This window comes from Miniopterus natalensis, chromosome X (assembly GCF_054644295.1).
Source record: "Miniopterus natalensis isolate mMinNat1 chromosome X, mMinNat1.hap1, whole genome shotgun sequence".
Taxonomy (NCBI): domain Eukaryota; kingdom Metazoa; phylum Chordata; class Mammalia; order Chiroptera; family Miniopteridae; genus Miniopterus; species Miniopterus natalensis.
Window position 1 is genome coordinate 93,615,135 of NC_142103.1, and position 10,982 is coordinate 93,626,116.

The following is a 10,982-nucleotide window of genomic DNA, read 5'->3' on the forward strand; positions in this document are numbered from 1 at the left end:
TGTTAAGCAAGAGTTGTTTGGGTTTTCTGTTATTTGGAGCCCAAAGAATCCCTAACTGTGGTGGATACTGTGATGTGCCTCACCAGGCCTCCCCCAGGATTCCCAGACACTAGGAGTGCGAAATGCTGACAGTTTTCACCTGCCAGCTATCTCCAGGAATTCCAGGAAGTTGGCTGCCTGGCCCAATGTCATGTCCCTGTCCTGGGAGGCAGTCCATAGGAGTACAAAGGCTCAGCCTTCTTTCTTCAATCTGGGACAACTCTTCAGGGTCCCCACCTCCACAGTTGGAGCCCTTGTAACTACTGCACCATTGCCTAACTTCCCCTTGTGCCTAATCCTACTTTATTCCCAACCCAATGGTATTGATCTTAAGAGCACTTCTTAATAAATTTCCTGCACTCAAATCTTGTCTCGGAGTCTGTCTCCTGGGTAACCCTATCCACAGCATCACTGACACATTTATTCATGTAAAAAGACATTCAAAATATATTGCTAAATGACACAACAACATGTTATAAAGCAGTATGCATGGTGTGTTTTCTTATACCGATTATATAGGGGTGGGCAAAAGTAGGTCAATAATAATAATAATACAATAATTAATAATAATAAAATAAACTCTGTTTTGCAAACTCACAACTGTAAGCCTACTTTTGCCTGGCCCTGCATATCAGCATAGTAAAAATGCGAAGGAAAACACACTAATACAGTGGTACCTCGTTTTTCGAACATCTCCGTGGACAAACATTTCGGGTTACGAACGCCGTAAACCCGGAGGGAAGTGCTTCAGTTTTCGAACCCGCCTCGGAAGTCGAACGTGCCCCATGGCTTCCACGGAGGGCAAGATCCTGAGGCCCAGCTGTCGGCTGTGGATCCCTCGGTTTTCTAACGTTTCCGAACTCGAATGGGCTTCAGGAACAGATCACGTTCAAACACTGAGGTCCCACTGTATTTTAACACCAGGACTTGTGTTTCCAACAATATGCTGGACTAGATGTTTAGAGAAACTCCGTCTAGTTCAGAACACATTAAATGCCAAAAAGTAAGTTTTAATATTTTAATACAGAGTAGTGATGAGAAAGTAAGGAGATTCCAGGGAGGGGGGCGCATAGAAATGATAGGAAAGCACAAATCCTCCCACAAAAGCTAAATATCACATTTACTCTGGAGGTAGCTGCTGATTCCTGGTGGCCTAGAGCCAGGTTTTCATGAGCCATCGCTGTGGGAGCTGGGAGACAAAGCCTAGAGCTTGAGCAGTGGGAGAGGTCAGGATGGAGACCCTCGAATTAAGGTAGGAGAGCCAAAGAGCAACAGCCTTAAGAAGTTCAACTGGAAAAGCCCACCCTGCAGATGGTGCTGGGAGAAGTTTGCTCCATGGGAACAACCAGGCATGAGCAAGTTCACATGGGTGTGGGCCAGATCTGAACCGGGATCTCTGGGGCTCCAAGCCAACCCTATGCCAAAGACAGAGTTCAAAGTGGTCCTTGGCAGAAAACTGACAGAAGAAAACAAAACGTTTTCTTTGGAGGAATGCATTCATAGACTTCATAGAATTACCATATGTTTCTGAACTACAAATTCAGAAAAAAATTGCTAAATCCGTGAGGGTCAGCAGAAATATCACACTTCAGAATCAGGCACACACACTCACACACATAAAAAAAACTATAGATAGTGAGACATTCACATAAAAAATATAACAATGCTGTTTATTGTATATAAAGAACTTAAGATGGGGTTGATAGAATAAGGGCACAGAAGTTATCATGAGGTAGATTTGCAAGAAAATCATACAGGAGTTTATAAAGTAAAAAAGTAACTTAAATTAGAAACACTAAGGATGTTATACAGCAGACAGAACTAAAGAGAAAATTAGAGAATTAGAAGATATATCTAAATAAATGACCGATATAGGGCAAAAGGACAGAATGATAGAAAATATTAATTAGAGGTTAAGAGAAATTAGAGCATAGAGAAGGTCCAAAATACTCTGTATGTTCCAAGTGGAGTTCCAGAAAAAGGCCAATAGCAGAGAAAAAGGCAATAACAGAGAGGGTTTCAGAAATTATGAATGACACTTCAGATGCTGAAACCCAAGAATTCCAAGCAGAGTAATTAAAAGAAATCCACAGTTTAACACATAGTAATAAAACTGCAGAATACCAAAGACAAGGAGTAAACTTTCCAATAAAAATATGAAAAACAATTTTATTTACAATAGCATAAAAATATGAAATACTTAGGGATAAATTTGCCAAAAGATGTGAAAGAGCTGTACACTGAAAACGACAAAGTATTGCTGAGATTGATTAAAGAAGACCTAAAAAAATGGAGAGATATACTTAATTCATGGGTTGGAAAACTCAATATTAAGATGCCAATCCTGTCACATTGATCTATAGACTCAATGCAATCTCAAAGTCCCAGCAGGCTTCTTTTTCTACAGTAAAAAACTGACAAATAGATCAATGAAAAAGAATAGAGAGTTCAGAAATAAATTCACACATATGTAGACAACTTCTTTTTTATAAGGGTGCAAAGGCAATGCAGTGGCAAAAGAATACCCTTTTCAATATATGGTCATGGGGTAATTGGATATCTACATGCAGGAAAAAAATGAGCTTGGATCCATGCCTCATACCATATGCTCACCACATACCAAAATTAATTCAAAATGTAAAATATACCTAAATGTAAAACATAGAACTATAAAGCTTCTAGAAGAAAACAGGGGAAAATCTTTGTGACCTTGGGTTAGGTGAAGATTTCTTAGCTAGGACAACAAAAGTATAATCCATTAAAAAACAAACTGATAAATTAGACTTCAGTGAAATTAAGAACTGTTCTTCAAAAGACACTTGTGATAGAATAAAAAGATGAGCCACAAACTGGGAGAAAATCTGCAAAGAATATACCCGACAAAGGACTTGTATCCAGAGTACATAAGGACTCTCAATATCCAACAACAAGAAAACAAACAACCCAATAAAGATATGGGCAAAAGATTTGACCAGACACTTCACCAAAGAAGATAGATGAGCTTTGGCTGGCGTTCTCAGTGGTTAGAGCATTGGCTAAGCACCAAAGGGTCTCTGGTTCAATTTTCAGTCAAGGGCACAAACCTGGGTTGCGGGTTCACTCCCCACCCCTGGCCAGGGTGCACACGAGAAGCAACCAATTGATGTCTTTCACATTGATGTTCCTCTCTCTCTCTCTCTCCCTCCCCCCTCTCTCCCTCTCTTCCACTCTCTCTGAAAAGCAATGGAAAAAATATCCTCAGGCAAGAATTAAAAAAAAGAAGGTACATGAATGGCAAACTCATGAAAAGATGTTCACCATCATTAGGCCTAACAGGGTTGGGCAAAAGAAGGTTTACAGTTATAAATACACAAAACACAGTTTATTCTTGTATTATTATTAATTATTGCATTAGTTTCCATATGAACAACTGTAACCTGCTCTTGCCCCACCCTGTATTAAACCACATGAGATACCACTTCACACCTATAAGAATAGCTAAATTAAAAAGACTGGAGCTCTTCTCTAAGCACGCCCAGACCTCCCTTTTTCTCAGATGTGTACTTTGCTTCTTTTCTCTTAAGCTTTAAGGGTCCCAAGGAGACTTGCACACAGGGGCTTGCCTGGGATCCTGTCTCCATGGGCCCTTCCTTTGCCTCACTATCCCAGGCTTTAATAAACGTACTCTCATACTCTCACTTTCACCTGGACTTGTGTCTGTCTTGAAATCGTCCCTGCATGAGTCAATAACCTGCAGGTGGCCTGACACTGAAAGGTCCTGGGCCTTGCCTGGGCAAGACCAGCCCTTGGTGCGGAAGCAGCCCGGTAACATATTTGCATCTAAGATAATATACCTTTGAAATGTCAGTAATTTCCTTTTCCAGACTACTCAGGTCACAAAAAAGAAAAAGAAAAAAAGACATGGTATCAAGTTGAGGAAGTTCCACTATATTCATAATTTGCTGAGAGTGTTTATTATGGATGGGTATTTAATTTTGTTAAATGCTTTTTTGCATCAATTATATTATCATGTAATTATTCTACTGTTGATATGATTGATTACACTGATTGATTTTTGAATATTGAACCTTTATATCCTGGAATAGACCTCACTTGGTCCTATTATAAACTTCTTTTTATATATTGCTGAATTCCATCTGCTAAATTGTTTTGAGAATTTTGGTGTGTAAGTTCATGCATGCCGTTCTGCAGTTTTCTTTTTTGTAGTGCTTTTGTCTGGTTTTGGTATTATATTGTCCTCAAAATGAGCTGGAAAGTACTCCCTCCTATTCAATTTTCTGGACTAGTTTCTATAGAATTGTTGCTAAAACTCAGAGAATTTTAAAGCTGGAAGACACCCTGAAATCACTAAGGGCTGACCAGAAACTTGATTGGACTTTAGAGACACCAGAGACCCCTTTTAACACTCTCCAGGCAGCCAAATTCACCTGGAGGCTTCCATTCCTTGGAGGGTTAGCAAAGAATTAAATGGTTTTTCTTGACACGATATAAAAAGAAGAGAGTCGGTTCAGAAGGAGCCAAAAAGTCATTTCCTAACAAAGCTGACAGTTGCTCTCTTCACTGCACTATAAAGCCAGGAAACAACACAGAGTAAACCAAAGCAGTAAGAGCTGCTGAGTCTTTGGTTTTCCCAGAGGCTGACTCGGAGGCAAGGATTCCAGGGCAAGTAGTTTATTTAGAAGGTACAAAAAAACCCTAAACAAACACACACACACAGGGAGTTACTGGGGAAGTGAGACAGGAAGGCAAGGCGGCCAACAGAACAAGTGCATTACCAAGCCGGGCGGCTGAACTGAATCGTGGCGGGGCAATTCCGAGGGCCAGTGTACCGCACACATGCACACCTCAGTTATTCCACAGAAGACAGAAGGAGCTGGGATATTTGTACACCAGCTTCTTGCAGGAAGAGGCAGAGCCAGAGCCACTGCCACTGCCGAGGGGCATGGATTCCTTGGCCCTTCCCGCCTGCCCCATAAAAACCAGCGGAGCCAGCTCCAGCCGCCAATGCCCTAAACAAAAGCCAGTCTGCTTACCAAAAGCAAAAACAGAAACCAAAGCAACTGTTTTACCTGTTGGTTCCAATATTGATTCCTTTTCCAGGTTTTGCATTTGTCTCTTGATCCATCCACTCTTCTCTCTGTGGTTCTTAGAATGTCTGTCTATACTGACAATTTACGAAATCACACTTTCCCAGGTTTAGAAGGATGCGACATGGGCTGAGGGGTTGAGATGGCACAAGCAATGTTATTTCAGCTCCCTTAATAAAATGTGGCAATTATTCCCCCCAAATAAAAAAAATATAAAGATGTTTACCGTCAGTACATCGCAGGAGTCTTCCTAACAATGCTGCTAAATGTGAAAACAATTTTATAGAGAAAAGGAAAGGTGGTCAGGGGCTGGTAAGCTGGAAGTTAGGGATATGGGCAGCACATCTCCAGCACCTGCCACAGCCTGGGAGGGGAATCACATTTGAGACAGGGAGAGAAATTACCCTCCGGATAAAGGCTGGTATGACTTTAGAAGGGAACTATAAATACCATGATTTCATTTATTCCAAAATTACTCAAATGACAGAAATCTATTCCTGGGGGTGACACTGTAAAATTTTTGTCAGAAATCATACTCATTTGATGCTGCGCCTTTGGAAATAATCTGTGAAGGCAAAAGGCACGGGCAGCATGTAGTCTCTCGTTCCCTTTAAATGAATGCAAACCTCGGTATCATCATCTGACCCTATCTTCCCAAGCGTGCTCAAAGAATTACACTGGCTTATTTGTGCTAAATGAGAAGGCGCTCTGAATGAGACAAAAGTAATGGACTGCATGCCGAGAATAACCTATGGATTAATATTTAAAGTTTCTCAAGAGATGATGTCATAACAAACCCCCCTGGAACAGATAGTATAATGGCATTAGTCACGGATTTCCGGAAATGCTGACCCAACAACTTTTAATGCTGGAGGTTTTTTATTTATAGAAACCTGTAATAATCATTGATCCAAAATAAGCTCAGGTTGTATCTGAGTCTTAGTATTCTGAGATGGAATGGTGTAATTTTTGGAATTTAGTTTTTGAGTCTGGTCCATAACTATCATAACTTGATTATTTCACTTTTAGAAGTTTCTCATACCTCTGCAAATGTTAGAGAATATAATTTGACAGGTTAATTTTAATGCCAAAGATTGTCATAATTTAATATTACCAGGGAGAAATGAATATTCACTTTTCCAAAAATACAGGAGGAAATGACTTACTTTTGGAGAACTTTAAAAAAATGACACACATGAATATTTTAAACTTAATGTCGTTTCTATGAATCATAGCTGAATATAATACTGTAAATTTATGGAGTAGGGTTGAAAATTTTTGGTTTGGGGGCAATCTTCATTCTCTCATATCTTCCTGGTCTACAAATCTGAGCATCCCCCCTTACTTTTAAGCAAATAATTAATAGAAGTGAAGTAAGTCTTGTTACTAAAACTTCATTAATTCTATAAACATTATATATAACATAAAATGTTCACTAGTACATTATGAGAATAAGCCACAAAACTATTTAAAATTAAAGCACACTTTAAATATTTTAGCCAAGTTCTGTTCATGAACAGGAAGCCTTCACGTTTGATTTTTAAGCAAATCAACATTTCTTCAAGTTGCCAATATTATTCTAGTAATAATTAGCATTAGTTAGGGAGACTGTAATATTGGTTCGTCATAGGAAAAAGTTATAGAATCTTATTATTCTGTGTCCTTTTTAAAAAAAACTTAAGGTTCTGATTATTTAGAAATATGTATTGAAATTTCCTCTTCTTTTTAAAAATACTTTATTGCTGAGTTCCTACCAACTGTTCCTATGAAATCTGCAATCATTGCCAGTGATATTGGTGAATGTACCATTATTAAAACCAGCCTTGCAAAACAGGTTTCTATACAAGTGGTTATGTAGTTGATAATTTCTTCCGGAAGGCATTGCTGTACTCTGTCTATGTTATTGTCAGGAGTCCCTTCATCAGTTAATATATATTTCACATATAAGGTCTAACACTTTTGGCGATGCTTTCTGAGTTGGCAACCGAGCTAATGCTATAGCATGAACTATAACAATCTGTCCCTCAAAAAGATTCTGTCGGTTGCCTTAAAAATTACTTTGTATTTTTATAACATCTCATTCAGGCATGTAAGAAGTGCTCGATATATGTTTGCTGAATTAGTGTTTTTGTTGTCACTGTTGTTAATAGTAAGGAATGTGCCTCCAGGTCCACCTACTGATTTACAGGAAATGCAGCAGGCAGAAGAACATGTTGAGCTACCCCAGAGGAATGCAATCAGCAGAATCCAGATCATGGGAGATGCCACAGATAAGCAATCCAGTTTTTCCAACAATTGTAAAAGGAAAGAAAAGAGGTAGACAGGGAACCTACAGATTAAAAAGAGGTAAAAGCCATATAAAAATAATAGGTGAAATTAAACCACAGTGTTTATGGATGCATGCTTAGGTGACGAAACCATGAAGTCCTGAAGTGATTACAGTACAAGTCAGAAGTATGGTTGCTCTTAGGAGAGGGGGAGCACATGGAGAGCTTTTGGGGTGGTTGGTTGGCCACAGTTCTTTTTCTGACATGGATGGCAGTTACAAAGGTGTCTTACCTTACAATTATTCATTAAACTGCATGCTTGTTTTATATGGTTTTCTATAGTTAACAATAAAAAAGTTTAAGAAATAAACAACAAGAAATACATATATTTTCAAGTTACCAACATGGCATCAGACAGGTCCAGTAAACACAACATCAAGATCATAGATCACAGTAAAATGCAGTAAAATAATTAGGAAGTGATACTAGCTGTGCTTTTATTTATTTATTTTTAAAATATATCCATTGATTTCAGAGAGAGAAAGGGAGAGGGAGAGAGAGAGAAACATCAATGATGAGAGTCATTGATCGGCTGCCTCCTGCATGCCCCCCTGCTGGGGATGGAGCCCGCAACCCGGGCATGTGCCATGACCGGGAATCTAACAGCGATCTCCTGGATCCTAGGTCAATGCTCAACCGCTGAGCCACGCCCGGCCGGGCTAAAGGAGGTTTTAAGTGTATACATTAGGATAAAGAAAAAATGATCCCAGAAGGAAGTTTGAGACTTATAAAACAGCAACAATGTCTAATTTGGAGGTGAAAAGCAAGATGGTACTGAAATAATCAATAAATAACTTTTAAGATAAGAGGGTAGTGGTGATTAGCACTATAACACCCTTGGGTAGTTCGGGGGGGGGGGGAGGGGGCAGGGTGGAGCTCTTTTGATTTAGATTTTAAGTACATGCTAAAATTTAAGAGTAATCACTAAGAATAGAAAGAGTGTATAACTTCCAAAATAGAGGGGAAAATATGGAATCAAAAGAACAATCTGCAAGAAAACAGGAAAGGGGGGAAAAACATAGAAAAAGCAGGAGAGATAGCACAAAATAAAATGGTCAAGATAATTCCATATATCAACAATGAATATCATAGTAAAGTGTAAATGGTGTAAACTCACCAGTTAAAACAAAGATGTCTTCAAATTGGAGCAAAACAAAGCAAAACAGTCCAGATACTTGCTGTATCCTAGAGAAAATCTAAAATACAAAGATGTTATGTCAGAATAGTTAATGTTAGCTACTGTAACAAACAATCTCTAAAATCGTTGGGGCTTCACACAACAAAGTTTATTTCTTGCTCACATAAGAGCCCATCAGGTCAGGTTGCTCCTCTGGCTGTCACTCTTTCAATCAGTGATATTGGAATCTGGGGTCCTTCAATCCTAGTTCTATCACCTTGGAGTTCTTTGCCTCTAGACATGTAAACAGGGGAGAGAGCACACAGAAAATCATGTATGAAATTGTTGCCAAGCCTAGAAGTGCCATACATCACTTCTGCCCGTATTCCTTGGGTGGCCCCAACTGAATTGCAAAAAGAGCTGGGAAGTGTAATCCTGTGCTCCTAGGAAGAGGAAATGGAATTAGTGAGCACCTAGCCAGCCTCTGACACATAAAAAGGTTGAAAATAAAGAAAGATGCAAAAGCATATGCCAGGCAGACCCTACCCAGAAGAAAGCTAGAGGAGCTCTGTTCACATTGGACAAAATAGTCTTCAAGGCAAAATGCATTATTAGAAACAAGGATGGTAACTACATAAAGATAACAGATTCAATTCACCAGGAGGAGATGCTAATTCTGAAATTATATGTCCCTAATGATATCTTCAAATAACAAAGAGCAAAAAGTGACAGAATGCTGAGGAAAAACTGACAAGTCCACCACCATAGAATTTAACATATACCCTTCTCAGTAACTGATGTCACACAGCCCCCAAATTAGCAGCACATAGAAAATAGAAATAATACAATTAACAAGCTTGATCATAAAAGGGCACGTATAGGGAAAAGTTTTCAATTAGTAATAACTGCACCTTGGATAAACCTCATTGGCTGTGATAAGGCCACTGAGCAATGCTGAAAAAGGGACAAGTGCAGACTCTTGTACCAGTGACAGAGAATGCCCATTTTTCTTTCTCTATCCTGGGCATTTTCTTCCTTAACAGTGCAGAAAACATTTATCCAAGCTGAACATACACTTGACTAGAGAGCCAGTCTCAACGAATTTCCCAGAATCAGTATCACACAAATTATGTTCTCTGATTACAATGCAATTAAGTTAAAAATAAATAACAGAAAGATAAGCAAAGAAAGAAAACTGTGCATGAAGATGTTTACTGTAGTGTTAATTACCTACAATAGTGAAAACTTAGAATCCCTGACATATCCAATGATACAAGTAAATTATGCCTCATCAACCCCATGGGCTAGCATGTAGCCATTAAGATTATTTTTTAAATGGACTATGTTTAAGAGACAATATTAAGTGAAAAAATAAATCTATAGGGGTGGGCAAAAGTAGTTTTACAGCCTGGCCGGGCCTGGCTCAGCGGTTGAGCGTTGACCTAGGATCCAGGCGATCGGGGTTCGATTCCCAGTCAGGGCACATGCCCGGGTTGCAGGCTCAGTCAGTGACTCTCTCATCATTGATGTTTCTATCTGTCTTTCTCTCTCCCTTCCTCTCTCTGAAATCAATAAAGATATATATTTTTTTTAAAAAAGTAGTTTTACAGTTGTAATACAAATAACATAATAATAAATCATAATACTAGAATAAACTGTTTCATGTACTCACAACTGTAAGCCTACTCTTGCCCCCTCCATGTTACTTATGATTACAATCATATGAAAATATGTGTGCATTTAGACAGATTAGAAACATATAAGCAAATTAAAACAATTGTTATATTATAGTGATGAGATTATGTATAATCCTACTTTTAAAATAATTTTCTGTGATGTGGTTACAGTGTTTAATGTGTGTTGAAAGAATCAATAGTAGGCATGTTCTCCAGCAGCTGATGCTAGTTATGTCTTTTTTGTGTGCTAGCTATGTCTTAATGTCGATTATCCCTTTCTCTTATGACAACAGAGTTTTAGTGTGGAACATAACTGCCGGAAACGAGTACATTCCCAGCTTCCCTTGTAGCTAGGGATTACAATGGGATGAAGTTCTAGCTAATGTGAGAAGGGGCTGCCCTTAAACATGGAGTCTGCTCTTCCTGTCCTTTTCTTTCACCTTATCTGAAATTTCCCTTCGCTTTGCTATTGTACATACTATGGGTGGACTGAATCTGATATGCATTTCATTGAAATGGGGACTGCTTCATAATTTAATAAATGAGAATATGCATGACTCATACAGTAAATACCTGTTTTCTATTCAAACAGTGTCCAGTATAAGCTTTGAAAACAAGGGGATTATCTGTCCCATTTTTGGAGATCAAATGAGGATATATTAATATTGAAGAGTACAGGCTTAGTGCTCTCCCTCCCAGGGGCACGCCCGAACCTTTCCCTTCCCCCACAGGTGTG

General features: G+C 38.9%; 1 long non-coding RNA gene and 1 pseudogene across 1 annotated transcript; both read right to left on the minus strand.

Moving 5' to 3' along the window:
- Window positions 1–812: 812 nt before the first annotated feature.
- LOC107539027 (uncharacterized) lies at window positions 813–10,796 on the minus strand. Its single transcript, XR_001603366.2, has 4 exons — window positions 8,755–10,796; window positions 8,571–8,649; window positions 5,109–5,255; window positions 813–1,013 (listed from the first exon to the last, which is right to left on the minus strand). It is a non-coding gene; the product is annotated as an uncharacterized LOC107539027 (long non-coding RNA).
- On the minus strand, window positions 9,396–9,526 carry LOC148090628 (U4 spliceosomal RNA; annotated as a pseudogene).
- Window positions 10,797–10,982: the final 186 nt, after the last annotated feature.